Source organism: Schistocerca gregaria, chromosome 7 (assembly GCF_023897955.1).
Source record: "Schistocerca gregaria isolate iqSchGreg1 chromosome 7, iqSchGreg1.2, whole genome shotgun sequence".
Lineage (NCBI taxonomy): Eukaryota > Metazoa > Arthropoda > Insecta > Orthoptera > Acrididae > Schistocerca > Schistocerca gregaria.
This window is the reverse complement of record NC_064926.1, coordinates 539,833,726-539,847,320: the sequence shown is the minus strand read 5'-3', so window position 1 is coordinate 539,847,320 and position 13,595 is coordinate 539,833,726. Positions and strand designations below refer to the sequence as shown.

At 40.9% G+C, this 13,595-nt stretch overlaps 1 protein-coding gene across 1 annotated transcript in view; it reads left to right on the top strand.

Annotated features, from left to right (window-relative positions):
- LOC126281504 (probable splicing factor YJU2B) overlaps positions 1 to 13,595 on the top strand; it is a 65,784-nt gene that overhangs the window by 11,607 nt on the left and 40,582 nt on the right. The window lies entirely within an intron of this gene.

The window sequence follows — 13,595 nt, the reverse complement described above, 5'->3', positions numbered from 1 at the left end:
AACTTTCTTCATTATAGTGCCCATGATCATACTGAAGAGCACTGGTGAGAGTACACTTCCATGTCAAACCCTGCTGTGTGTCCTAGGCCATTGTGATTTTTGGCCATCTGTTATAACACGGTTCAGGTGTTTGTTATACATGTTTCTGATTTTGAGTTCCATTCCTTTTGACAGCCCCAGTCTACTCAGACCTTGCCATACATCCACCCTTCAAACAATAAGCCTTTTGTACATCTATGAATTCAACTGTGATGTCTTTCCCAAATTCCCCATTCCTTTCCTACTGTCTACCTAACTGTAGACATGGCCTCTATAGTTGATCTTCCAGGCTGAAATCCTTTTTGTTCTTCTGTTATTTATGATTCTGTTTTCTCCCTGATTTTCTTTACATTATCTTTCCATAAATCTTCACACAGTAGTGCATTAATGCTATTCATCTGTAGTTCTCACAGAGCACCTTGTTGCCCTTCTTAAAATAGCCTTTGTCCCATCATCAGGAATCACTCCATAGGTCCATGCTGTCCTATTATTCTATACACCTATTGAATTCTGATAGGTCCTGCAGCTTTGGTAATTTCTACTATGATGTCATCTATTCTAGGAGCTTTGTTATTTTTCACTACTAATACAGTTTTCTCTACAACCAACATTTGCAGATCTTCTCTTTCTGTTTCACCTGCCCCTTTATACATCTTTTACTCTCTAATGGATCTTTGTGTGTGTGTGTGTGTGTGTGTGTGTGTGTGTGTGTGTGTGTGTGTGTTTCGTTATGTATATGTGTTTCATCGTGTCCATATTGATTTTGCAAGTATCCTTTCCATACTTTCAAAACTACTCCTTTCTCTCAGTTTTCCTTCTTCATTGTGACTCGTGAAGTATTTCCTTTTAGCTTCATTCTGTTACCTAATATACCCTTTAATATCTTATAATCGTTAAAATACTTTTCTATTTCATTTGTGGATTTTTCCCAACATATCGTCTTAGCCAATGCTATTATTTTGCTTGCTCCTCTGTTTTGTCATTTCCATTTGTCTCTGTTGTGTTCCGTTCTATTTTTGAACCATTCTCTCCATATGTTGTTCTTCTTTGTGACTGTTTCTGCAATTTTCTTATTTCATCAAGGAGTTTATTTGTGTCTGACTTTTTTTTATGTCCTTCCACATGTTTCTGTTCTGCCTTAACTAATGCCTGTTTGAAACTCCTCCATTCTTCTTCTAGCCCCTCACTGTCATCTTTGGGAAGCTGTGTCTTAATCTTTTTGCCGTATATCTCTTAGGCTTCTTAATTTATTACTACATTGTTTGTTATGGATTTCTATAGTAAATTCCAACTGTGGTAAACTTGTACTATCTCTTTTCTTATAACATCCATTATCAATGATCCACTTATTTCTCAGAAGTGTGTAGTTGATGATGATTGATTTGTGGGGCACTCAACTGTGCGGTCATCAGTGCCTGTAGAAAGTCCCAATTTTTACACAGTCCAATTTTTTACACAGGCCAATCTAGCTACTGTCACAAATGATGATGATGAAATGATGATGACAACACGAACACCCAGTCCCTGGGCAGAGAAAATCCCCAACCCGGCTGGGAATCAAACCCAGGACCCCATGATCCAGAGGCAGCAACGCTAGCCACTACACCATGAGCTGTGGACTTGTGTGTAGTCATACCTCCCCTTCGTCATTTCTGTGATTTTCTCTGTGGCTTCCTATGATTTTTCATATCCTCCTCTGTCATTCCGAACAGTAACATTAAATTCTCCTATAGTAAAAGTCTTTTTAGATGTTACAGCACCCTCCAGTTTATTGATAAACTCTTCCTTTTCATCAGGCTCACGTCCTGTTTGGGGAGCATAAACATGGATTACCTAAAGGATATTTGCTTTCATCTTTACCTTAACATTAATTATACTGTTGCACTCAATTTCCACATTAAATACTTTGCTCATAACTTCTTTAGCTGCTATTATCGTGGGCCTGTTTCTTCTTTTCTCTCTTCCTGACCCCCCCTCTCCCCCCCCCCCCCCCCCCCCACATATTATATCCTTTTTACGAGCACCTTTCTACATTTCCCCTTTATTCTCATTTCACTTAGTCTCATTATTGGTATGTTCCTCTGTCATCATCCATGCGATTTCCTGAACTTTTTTCTAGGGATAAATCATTAATAATGCCAATTCTTATATTTTTCTTCAGACAAATCTATCTTTGATTGGAGCCGTGTTAGCCTTCATACCTGATAGATCTTATTAATTTTGATCCAAGGTCTGTTTGATTGTTGAAAACAGTACTGATGCACTGCCACTGGCTTGACAGGCCTGTCATGGATTTTTGCATTAATATTTTGTTGTGCACTAAATGGTCAGCGTCTGATACCTTTCCTCATGTCAGTAAGGCTTAAGGTTTAGCAGCCAACACTCTGGAGGCTAACAAGGGGTATGTAACATATACAAGGGAGGGCACCACAAAACTCATAGTTTTTATTTATTTGATTTTGTTTGTAGAAGAGTATCACTGAAATGCTAAAAACATGAAATAACAGACAAATGAAAATGATGTCAGCTATACCACAAAAGCCCACCAGAACTTAGAAAGTTTCAAGAACTAGTATTAAGAGAGAAATATGCTACAGATTCTTACATGTTACTCTCTTAGAGATGGTAAAGAAAAGACTAGGCTTGTAGGTACTTAATAAACAGTACACTTTACGTAAAAATAAAGACACTTTATTGATCTGTTCACCAACAAGATAAAAATAACTGCTATCACAAACTATACTAGTATTGTCCCACTAGTTATTTTGCATAACACATGCCAGACAATGCATAAGCTTCAATTTTTGTGCCGTGCAGGTAGCAATATATTGACTGCTGGTGAGCTCTGTCTTTCGAGCATTTGTTGTTTGTGACGTTGCCAGCAGAGAGGTGTGCAGTGAACTGTGCACTGAGGTTGCTATACCTCAGCCCCATAAGGAGAAAAAAAAATAGTCAACTAACTTGAACTAAGAAATGTCTGCCAGATCAAAATAGAACCATACCTTTAGTCAATATTGAGTTTTTGTTGTGGCTCTAGATGCTGGTGGGGCAGCTGGTGTTGTAAGTTGGCTGCTGCATATGGGTGGGCTGTGGCCAGTCAGTTTCCAGGTTGTTGCACTGGATGACATTGTATTACTGCTGGCTATGACATTGTGAGTGTTCTGTGCCCAGTAGTGGCTTGCATTTCAGCAGTGTTTTCTGCACTTAGATAGGTTGGCTTGCACCAGTTAGTGGACATTACTGGGTCCACCCATTTAATGTGGAGAGTGAGTGTTGTATCATTTTGTTCCGTCACTGTGAATGGGCCTTGGTAAGGTGGCTCACAGTGGTATGTGTGAGAGGAAAATGTACTTCATCATTGCTAGGTCTGTGCCCATTTTCCATACTGTGTAGTTCCAATCAGTCACATGGCCTCCATTTGCCTCGGGAAAAGTCTGCAGGTCTTCTTTTAATGCACTGTTTAGTCCCAGCAACTCACTGAGTGGACTTCAATCTATGAATCCATCATGGGTCACACTGTAGTGGCCTTCAAATAACAATATAGGCACTCCACAATGCTGTTTGTGGCTGAATGATGTAGTGAAGTCCTTTTCATTTGTATCTCTTACAGCCAGGCCCTTGCACGAAATATTTTCCCATCACCAATCATAGTTGTCATATTTGAAGTCTCCTGCTGGGGACAGACAAAACATGAAGTCCAACCACACATGACAATGCATCCCACATTCTCAGGAATTTTATGTTTCCAGTGGGAATATGTCCAGTTTTATGTTTCCAGTGGGAATACCTCCGGCCAGCTGATATATCTATTAATCACAGTGAGGAGGTACTGGTTGTTACATGCAACAAGGAATTGTCCTACCATGTTCACAGGGATGTGTAAGAATTTTGTCTATGGGACATCAAAAGTTCCAAGTGGAACTCGCACATGTTGTATTACTTTGCACCCCTGGTGGGGGTGTAGGTCTTCGTTCACGTACAGCAGTCCTGTATACAGAGTCACACAAAATGCTATGTTACTAGTGCCCTTGTCATGTGGATTTCCGGATGGTCGTGAGCATGTAGTGACTCAAAAATTCATTGTTGTAGAGGGCAGGTGCATATGGCCGCTGTTGGCCTGCTGACTCACTGCTGTATATCAGCTTCTCAGTGCCTCGCAGTGGCATATGACACCAGTGCAGAGCCGCCTTGCCTTGCAGCAGGTCCTTTAACTGCACTTCATCATTTTACACTGCTATCAGCTCGGCAAAAGATGTAAAAATGCTTTCTACTCTAGACAAAGTCTCAGCATTGATATTCTTCGAACCAGTTGCTGAATATTTATTGCAAATCATGAAATAAAATTTAGTTGGTTGATTTGCACTGGAGGATGGTTATTTCATGGCTGCGAAAGTCAGTGGTCAATGATCTGTATGTATAGTGATTTATCTAATTACTTCGTAGAGTGCCAGAAGTTCTGTGTACAACAGTGATCAAGAGCACAGCTACTCTGTGATCCTCTTGGAGAAGAAAACCAAGAGATCCAGGGTGCATTTACATTATGTTATAGCACGGCACCAACAGCGCGGAATGAGGTGTCTGGGGCACCGACGATTGGATGCGCAAGGAGGGCGATTTGCATGAGGCATATCTGGCTGGCTTCAAATGCTGTCTGAAAAAATGACAGTAAAAGTTTATGACACCCAGGTAATAATACATTTTGCGCACCAGTTGTGGGGCCAGCTAACATGTAGCTGCAGTGATGTGCTCAGCTGCCAGATACATACCAATCGCAGAAACCTGAAATCACAGGAATTCACTTTGTTAGTGCCCATGATGCACTTAGCCGGATTTATGAGCTTTCCATAGTCACCAAACCTTCAGAAAACCATGCATAGATTGTCTTTCATGTTGTCGTGTGGGTGGTGATTCCATGAACATAAGTATGCAAAGCAAACTTGATTAATAAAGTACTGAAAATTCTGTGCCGCATTCTGAAGGTCATATGACATGTATGGGAAATCAGATAGTCCAAAGGGTGTTATTATTGTGGTTTTATGGATATCCTATGTTGCCTCAAGTCTTTTGTTACAGGCTTTCACTAAGCCCAACGTCGAGAAAATGGCGTGCCCCATCAGTTAGCATGCAGAATCTCTGATGTGACAATTGTCCTAGTGTTGAGTCCACTATAGCCACCACAGGGGTGCCAGCCATCTAGTTTCTTCAGTGTCAGATGAAGGGAAGAAGCCCAGTTGCTTTCTGATGGTCATGTTGTGTCTGCTTGGGTCATTGCATCAAATTCTGATTTAGTGATGCAGAGCTTATCAGGGGCCAGCTGTGGTCCAGAGGAAATAGGATATGTGTGGTCCTGATATGGTGCACTGTTGATATGTGGGACGAAGACAGTACTCCACGGGCTGTGTGGTTGGCAGAAACTCATCTGGCCGACAAGACAGTGGCGGTGATGTGACAAGGAAGTGTACTGATGGATAGCTGCACAATGGAGGCTGGCATCCAAACATCAATGACCTGACGTGGCCCAGAATGGAAACATTCCTCACATCCAGGATGAGGTCATAGGACAGGAAATCCAGCTCTATGATAGTACTGCTCAAATCTGCAACTATAAATTGCCATTCCAATGACTTACATAAACAAATGCTCAAATATGAAGTCGTAGGCTCACATATCTTATCTTAGAAGAAAGATTAAGAAAAGGCAAACCTACGTTTCTAGCATTTGTAGACTTAGAGAAAGCTTTTGACAATGTTGACTGGAATACCCTTTTTCAAATTCTAAAGGTGGCAGGGGTAAAATACAGGGAGCGAAAGGCTATTTATAATTTGTACAGAAACCAGATGGCAGTAATAAGAGTCGAGGGGCATGAAAGGGAAGCAGTGGTTGGGAAAGGAGTGAGACAGGGTTGTTGCCTCTCCCCGATGCTATTCAATCTGTATATTGAGCAAGCAGTAAAGGAAACAAAAGAAAAATTCGGAGTAGGTATTAAAATTCATGGAGACGAAGTAAAAACTTTGAGGTTCGCCGATGACATTGTAATTCTGTCAGAGACAGCAAAGGACTTGGAAGAGCAGTTGAACGGAATGGACAGTGTCTTGAAAGGAGGATATAAGATGAACATCAACAAAAGCAAAACGAGGATAATGGAATGTAGTCAAATTAAATCGGGTGATGCTGAGGGAATTAGATTAGGAAATGAGACACTTGAAGTAGTAAAGGAGTTTTGCTATTTAGGAAGTAAAATAACTGATGATGGTCGAAGTAGAGAGGATATAAAATGTAGACTGGCAATGGCAAGGAAAGCGTTTCTGAAGAAGAGAAATTTGTTAACATCGAATATAGATTTATGTATCAGGAAGTCGTTTCTGAAAGTATTTGTTTGGAGTGTAGCCATGTATGGAAGTGAAACATGGACGATAACTAGTTTGGACAAGAAGAGAATAGAAGCTTTCGAAATGTGGTGCTACAGAAGAATACTGATGATAAGGTGGATAGATCACGTAACTAATGAGGAGGTATTGAATAGGATTGGGGAGAAGAGAAGTTTGTGGCACAACTTGACTAGAAGAAGGGATCGGTTGGTAGGACATGTTTTGAGGCATCAAGGGATCACAAATTTAGCATTGGAGGGCAGCGTGGAGGGTAAAAATCGTAGAGGGAGACCGAGAGATGAGTACACTAAGCAGATTCAGAAGGATGTAGGTTGCAGTAGGTACTGGGAGATGAAGCAGCTTGCACAGGATAGAGTAGCATGGAGAGCTGCATCAAACCAGTCTCAGGACTGAAGACAACAACAACAACAACAGGCTCACATATTGCAATGTGTGAACCATTTGCAGCTGTTAAGTTGTGATTTACATGCGCTCATGGGTGCCACAACAGGCACCCCGGAAAAATGCATGTGTCCGAGCCGGTATCCATCTTGGTGGTTGTCTCTGTTACCAATAAATGTTGTGATACTTGCCAGGCTGCTGTTGCTGGCAGATTTGCCTCCCAAGCTTGGGAAGCTGCCATTCACATTTTCTACCCATGAACATGACAATCTGCACCTATGTGTTCTTTCACCAAAACAATGGTGGCAAAAACAATCTTACTCTGGTCTGGCAAGGGCAAGGAGTGCACACTGCATTTTCCGTGTGATAGTGTGTTATCTCATTGTCTATATACACTGAGGGCTGTAACCTGCCATGTCTACCCATTTAGATGAGAGGTGATGTCATCCAGCTTGTCTGCGATGCGTATTTTTGTAAACACCTGCTGAAGTTCACCTCTTGCATTACTGAGAGTGAAGAGCAGTGCATTTCTGGCTAGCAAAATATTCATGTGGGCCATAGGAATGGGTCCAGAATGTCCAGTCCTGTCAAGATGCAGAGGTGTTACAGGAACTGTGATGACTTTCTGTCACCAATTCCCTCCCTGTGCAACAGTTGTCCTAAGCATTGAGTGCTAGAAAGGGAAAGCTGCTGAATGAGCTAGACATTTAGTAACTCGTACTTTCCAGGGACAGACAGGTTTGTGATGATGTTGCTAAGCTCATTGGCAGAGTAGCTGTCCAGTAGTTCCACCATTTGTGCATGTTTGGTGGAGTCTTGAGTTATCGTAGTGATCTGTGTGAATCAAAGTGATGAGTAATCTGCCCAGAAGGTTGGTGCTTTAAATGCTACATGTTTCACATGTGCTGCTCGAATACTCCCAGGGGATGGTGGCAGGTAATAAAAACAGTAAGTGTAGGCAGACATGTGCTTTCCTGGCTTGTGACTGCAGCAACTCTTGGAAGTTGCACCATAGATGGCTCCTTTGGTTCAGGCCATGTTCATAGCTCCTGGTGTCACTGTTGCAGTGCAGCCATCTCTTCTGCTAGCTGCTGCTGATCACACAGTAGTTGCTGCGGCTGTTGTATCAGTTGTTCCTGATAATGCGAGCCCTACAACTGCGTGTGCACTGATTCTTGTGCCATAGCAGGTAGCAGTGTGCTGATTGCTGGAGAGTGCAGTCTTCCTGGCATTTGTAGTTCACAATCTGAGAGTTGTGGAGCGGCCTGTGAATTGAGTTTGCTACAGACTAATTACAGCACAGACACAGACATATAAGTATCTGCCCGTCTTGCACTCTATGTACAAGTCAAATGGGAAGTAATGTTTGCCATCCACTTCACCATGGTTTGGTGAGTATGGATGTAGATGTCTTAGAGGAGCCTGTAAAAGATTTCTGCAGCAAAATACAAAAGCCATTTATGAATCCTAGACACGGATGCATAATCTGTATGGGAATTACTTTTGCTTGTAGTATTATGGCTGTGAATTTCACAGTCAGTCCTAAATTCACAATTATTATGAACCACAAATACTATTAGAGAGTAAAGGTGCTGGCAGTTGAGTATAAAAACAAGGCTCCTGAAGACATGTTGGATCTTTGGTAAGCAGCATTACCGAATATTCTTATGGGACAAATGCTACAGGACAAAACTGAATGAAAGTACGCTAACAATAGCACATGGAGGGTAACACATTAAGAGAGGTTTCTAATTACAAAGCAGTCAAAACTGAGATTTATGGCTAGCTTTTCCACATGCCATTGCTACCTTAGTTTTATATTCCATTGTAGATCGAACAAATGGAGTGGTCTGCAGAAAATTAACTTGCCTGTCTATATCTACGGCTACGTCTTCATCTTCATCTACATAGATACTCTGCAAGCCACCATATGTTGTGTGGCAGAGGGTACCCTGTACCACTACTTGTCATTTACGTTAGTGTTCCACTCACAAATAGAACAAGGAAAAGCGAATGTCTATATGCCTCTGTATGAGCGCTAATTTCTCGTTTCTTATCTTCGTGGTCCTCATGCGCAGTGTATGATGGCCACAGTAGAATCGTTTGGCAGTTGTCTTCAAATGTCTGTTCTTTAAATTTCCTCATTAGTGTTTCTCGAGAAGAACATCATCTTTCCTCCAGTGATTCCCATTTATGTTTCTGAAGCATCTCTGTAACACTTACATGTTGCTCGAACCTACCAGCCTACCAGTAACAAATCTAGCAGCTCGCCTCGCAATTGCTTCGATGACTTCCTTCAATCTGACCTGTTACGGATCCCAAACACTTGAGCAGTATTCAAGAATACAGGTGAGGCACTCTTTCCAAAAATTCTCCCAATAAACCGAAGTTGACTATTCACCTTCCCTACCACAGTTCTCACATGCTCGTTCCACCTCATATCGCTTTGCAATGCTATGCCCAGATATTTAAACGACTGTGTCATGCAGGATACTAGTAATACTGTATTCATACATTACAGGTTTGATCTTCTACTCATCTACATTAACTTATATTTTTCCACATTTAGTGCTAGCTGCCATTGTCTAAGTTGTCTTCCATCTTCCTACAGTCTTTCAACATTCACACCTTACTGTACACCACGGCATCATCAGCAAACAACCACAGTTTGCTGCCCATCCAGTATGTCTACCGAGAACAACAGCGGTCCTATCACACTTCCCTGGGGCACTCCTGATGATACCCTTGTCTCTGACAAACACTCACCATTGAAGACAGCGTACTGGATTCTATTGTTTAAGAAGTCTTTGAGCCACGGACATAACTGTGAACTTCTGCAGTGGTGCACTATGTCAAATGCTTTCTGGAAATCTAGAAATATGGAATCTGCCTGTTTCCCTTCATCCATAGTTCTCAGTATATCATGTGAGAAAAAGGCATTTTGCACAAGCAATGCTTTCTAAAATCATGCTGATTTGTGGACATAAACTTCTCAGTCTCAAGAAAGTTTATTATACTCGAATTGAGAATATGTTCAAATATTCTGCAGAAAACAGAAGTTTATACTAGAGTCACTTGCGCTTTCTTCCATTTGCTTGAGACTCTGTGGTGGGTGAGAAATTCATGATAAATGAAAGCAAGCTAAGGGGCCAATGCCGTAGAGTACTCTTTGTGAAATTGAACTGGGATTTCATCCAGACCTGATGATTTATTTGCATTCAAATCTTTCAGTTGTTTCTCTATGCCAGGTATTCTTATTACTATGTCATCCGATAGTCAAATGACGGTATGTTTGTATGATTTCATTTCACTGTCGCCGACTGCCACACTAGGTTGATCAACAAGGGACTGAATGGAAGCCTTAGACACGCTTAGAGATTTTTCATACTACTTTCTCAGGTATCTGCAGATCTTTTGCTGACGTGTGACAGTGGTAGTTGTTGTATGCTTTGTGCATATCCTCAGCATCTTCCAAATTTCATTATTAAACCATGGTGGGTCTTTTCCATTCTGTACCTACTTATTAGGCACATAACACTCCAGACCATGATTTACAATCTGCTTAAACTTTGCCCATAATTCCTCTACATCCATCCTACAGAAAAGAAGTAATGCCAATTCACTGTCATAAGTGAAATACTAATGACTGCTTATCTGCTCTAGCTAGCAGAAACCCTATCCTAGCCTTCTTGGCTGTTTTGTTAACTTTCATAATCATAGTTTCTGTGGCATCATTATCGCTAATTTCGATTTCTATACCAACACTATCAATAAGGTCTGTCCTATTTGTAGCTACAAGGTCTAAGATATTTCCACTACATGTGGGCTGCTGAACTAGGTGCTCAAGACTATTTTCAGAAAACATATTCAAAAGTACTTTGCATGACTGTCTATGACTCCATAAACATGCCAGTCTATACTCGGTGAGTTAAAGTCACATCCAACTAGTAATGCATGATCTCGGTATTTACATGCTACTGACCATAGACAGTCTTTGAATGACTCTACAGGGTTGCCACAAGCCTTGTAAATCTGAGAATTTCATGCAATCAGGGAAATCGAGGAAATATCATATAAAAAAAAATAGAAAAAAATACACTGGAAAAAATCTTGTTTTTGTCTCAGTAGATGAGTTGGTTTGTTTACAGAGATGTCATGCATAATTGTTGGCTGGGTGCAACAGAGAACATGCGCTGCTTCCCTACTTCCTCGTTCTTACTGCTTCTCCCCTTCCTACTTCTCCCCCCAGCTTGCAGTCAGTGCTGCCACCACTTCTTGCTGCTAGCCTAGCAGCTGCCAGTGAGAGGCTGTGAGGCATGAGGAGTGGTTTGTTTGGAGTTGATTCTCAGAAATTGTTGACGCAGTGTCCAGAGATGGCAGTCATGTGTGCATGAGTTGCATGAGTTGTGTCTTGAGTGATTGTGTGAATGTGTATGAGCTCTTGTTTTCTGACAAACACTATGGCCGAAAATTTAGTTGTGAGAGTGTGATTGTCTTTTCTACATGCCTGTCTGTGGCTCATCATTATCCTCATTAGTATTGATTCTCAGAGTATTTGTGCAAGTTACCTGTTGCTTTGATTGATCACCGTGGTCTCATTTCATCAACGTGCTGTCTGTGACGTGAATAGCTGGCCACATGAGTGGATTCCAACGATAGTCCAAAACCGCAGACCATGTGGGTGTCTCTAACAGATTGAGCATACCAATCTGAAGCCCATCATTTCCCGCTAATGTGCAGACACTGCCCATTGGATTTAGTCTCATCAATCTACATGCAGTCCAGCTCTGTTTGTGTGTGGCATAATGCGGTGGATTTTTGTGGCTTATCTATGGACACAGGACCGAGGTGCTCCTTAGCAGGCCAGAGGCCATGGGCTATGGATTTCAGGAATTGTGACTGTCTCACAACAAGTACAGTATACAGTGTGGCATTTTATAGACATTTTATTTATTGTAGTTCATTTTGGCACTTTGAAAGTAGTTTATATATTAGAAGAAAATTGTGGCAGTTGTTGGCAGTTTGTATGTTATATACTCATATATTTCTTCAAAGATAACTCTCATGATACCTGTCAAATGATAGACATAACACAGTGGGTAATAACTGACAATAACGAAAATAGCAGAACCAACATTTTATTGGTGGTCACCTATAGTGTTGGTTTACACAACTCTTCCCTGTGTTTTTCAAGAGGCCTACTTTTTTCTGAGATTATTTCTGAAATCATTGAAGGTATTTTAAAAATCTGTCTTGCAACTCCAAGGAATTTGTGTTTTTGTCTCCAGATGTGTTTCATTTTATTGAAATAAAATAACTACAGTGGTCTTAATAAAACACATATACCATTTGGCTTGCTTTATCTGTCTAAAAACAGTTCATTACAAAAGATGTTGATGTTAGTACTTAAGATTTTTGCTCACATGGGGAGGAATACAGAAGTCCTTCCTCCCTCTCTTTTTTGTCACTTTATTTCTTTACTTGCCCTTGAGATCTCAAAATTTGTCAGGGAAAAATGCTAAAACTTGTCTGGGAATCAGGAAAATATCAGGGAATTTCACTTGGGGAAACTTGTGGCAACCCGTTCTAGAACTGTCACAGCAGGATCGGATGGCTTGTAAAAACATCCAACAACTTGGTTTCACCTACACCTGTGATACATAACCAGATGACTTGACTGTCACACTCAACTTCTACCTCAATAGAGACAATATAATTGTGAACTGCAGTGAACACTCTCCCTCCTATGGCTTCCAATTTGTCTGTCTGATATACATTCCACGAATCACTAAATATCTCAGAGCTGTCTGCTTCAGGTTTCAGCCAGCTTCCAGTCCCAAGAATAATTTGAGCACGAGAACGTTCCTTGAGGGCAGTATATTCGGAAACTTTATTATGAATATCTCGACAGTTTACTTATAAAATTGTGAAAGTTGAAGTGTCTTTATTCTGAACACCATTCAACTACCTATGCTGCATACTGTCTGCGAGTGTTCATCAGAGCACCTCAAACTACTGCCGAGCCTAAAAACTCCCCATTTACACTACACAAGTACTCTGATACCCAGGTAGCTGCTTCCTTTGTATAGTCACACCAGACAGATTGAGCATGCCAATCTGAAGCCCATCATTTCCCGCTAATGTGCAGACACTGCCCGTCGGATTTAGTCTCATCATCTGCACACAGTATGCACACATCTTAGCCATCCTAGCAAAATTAACTAAAGAAGTGGACTATAGAAGAAGACAATTCTAGATATGCAACTTGCTGCCATCTTGATATGTCACCAATGGACAGTGATTCGTTAATGAGTTACGTACATGGCTGTTCAGTGAGCAACTTTTGCGCTATAGACTGAATGAATTTACAATTACAAAAAGACAAGATTAAATCTCTTAAACAGAGAAATATGCACAAATTTTAATAAGTATACTACGAGGAAAACACAGAAAAAGGCACACGCTTAACTTTCCATTCTGTAGTTGTACTCAGGTATTAGCTGAGAGCTGGAGCCTGACTGACTGGCTTGCTAAACGAAACAAATGAGCAACTACTCCACTACAGACTTAATGAATTTACACTTACAAAAATGCAAGATTAAGCCTCTCGAACAAAGAAAACCCCATCAAAAACCTTTGTGTTGAATGAGAACACCAGTTACATACCAAATCAATTCATTCAGAAACCAGACAAATGTTCTTCATTATTCCTTCAAGGTACTAGTAAATGAAAAATAAGTTTGTAAATGGAGAAAAACCTACCTCATAAATAAAATATAATAATAC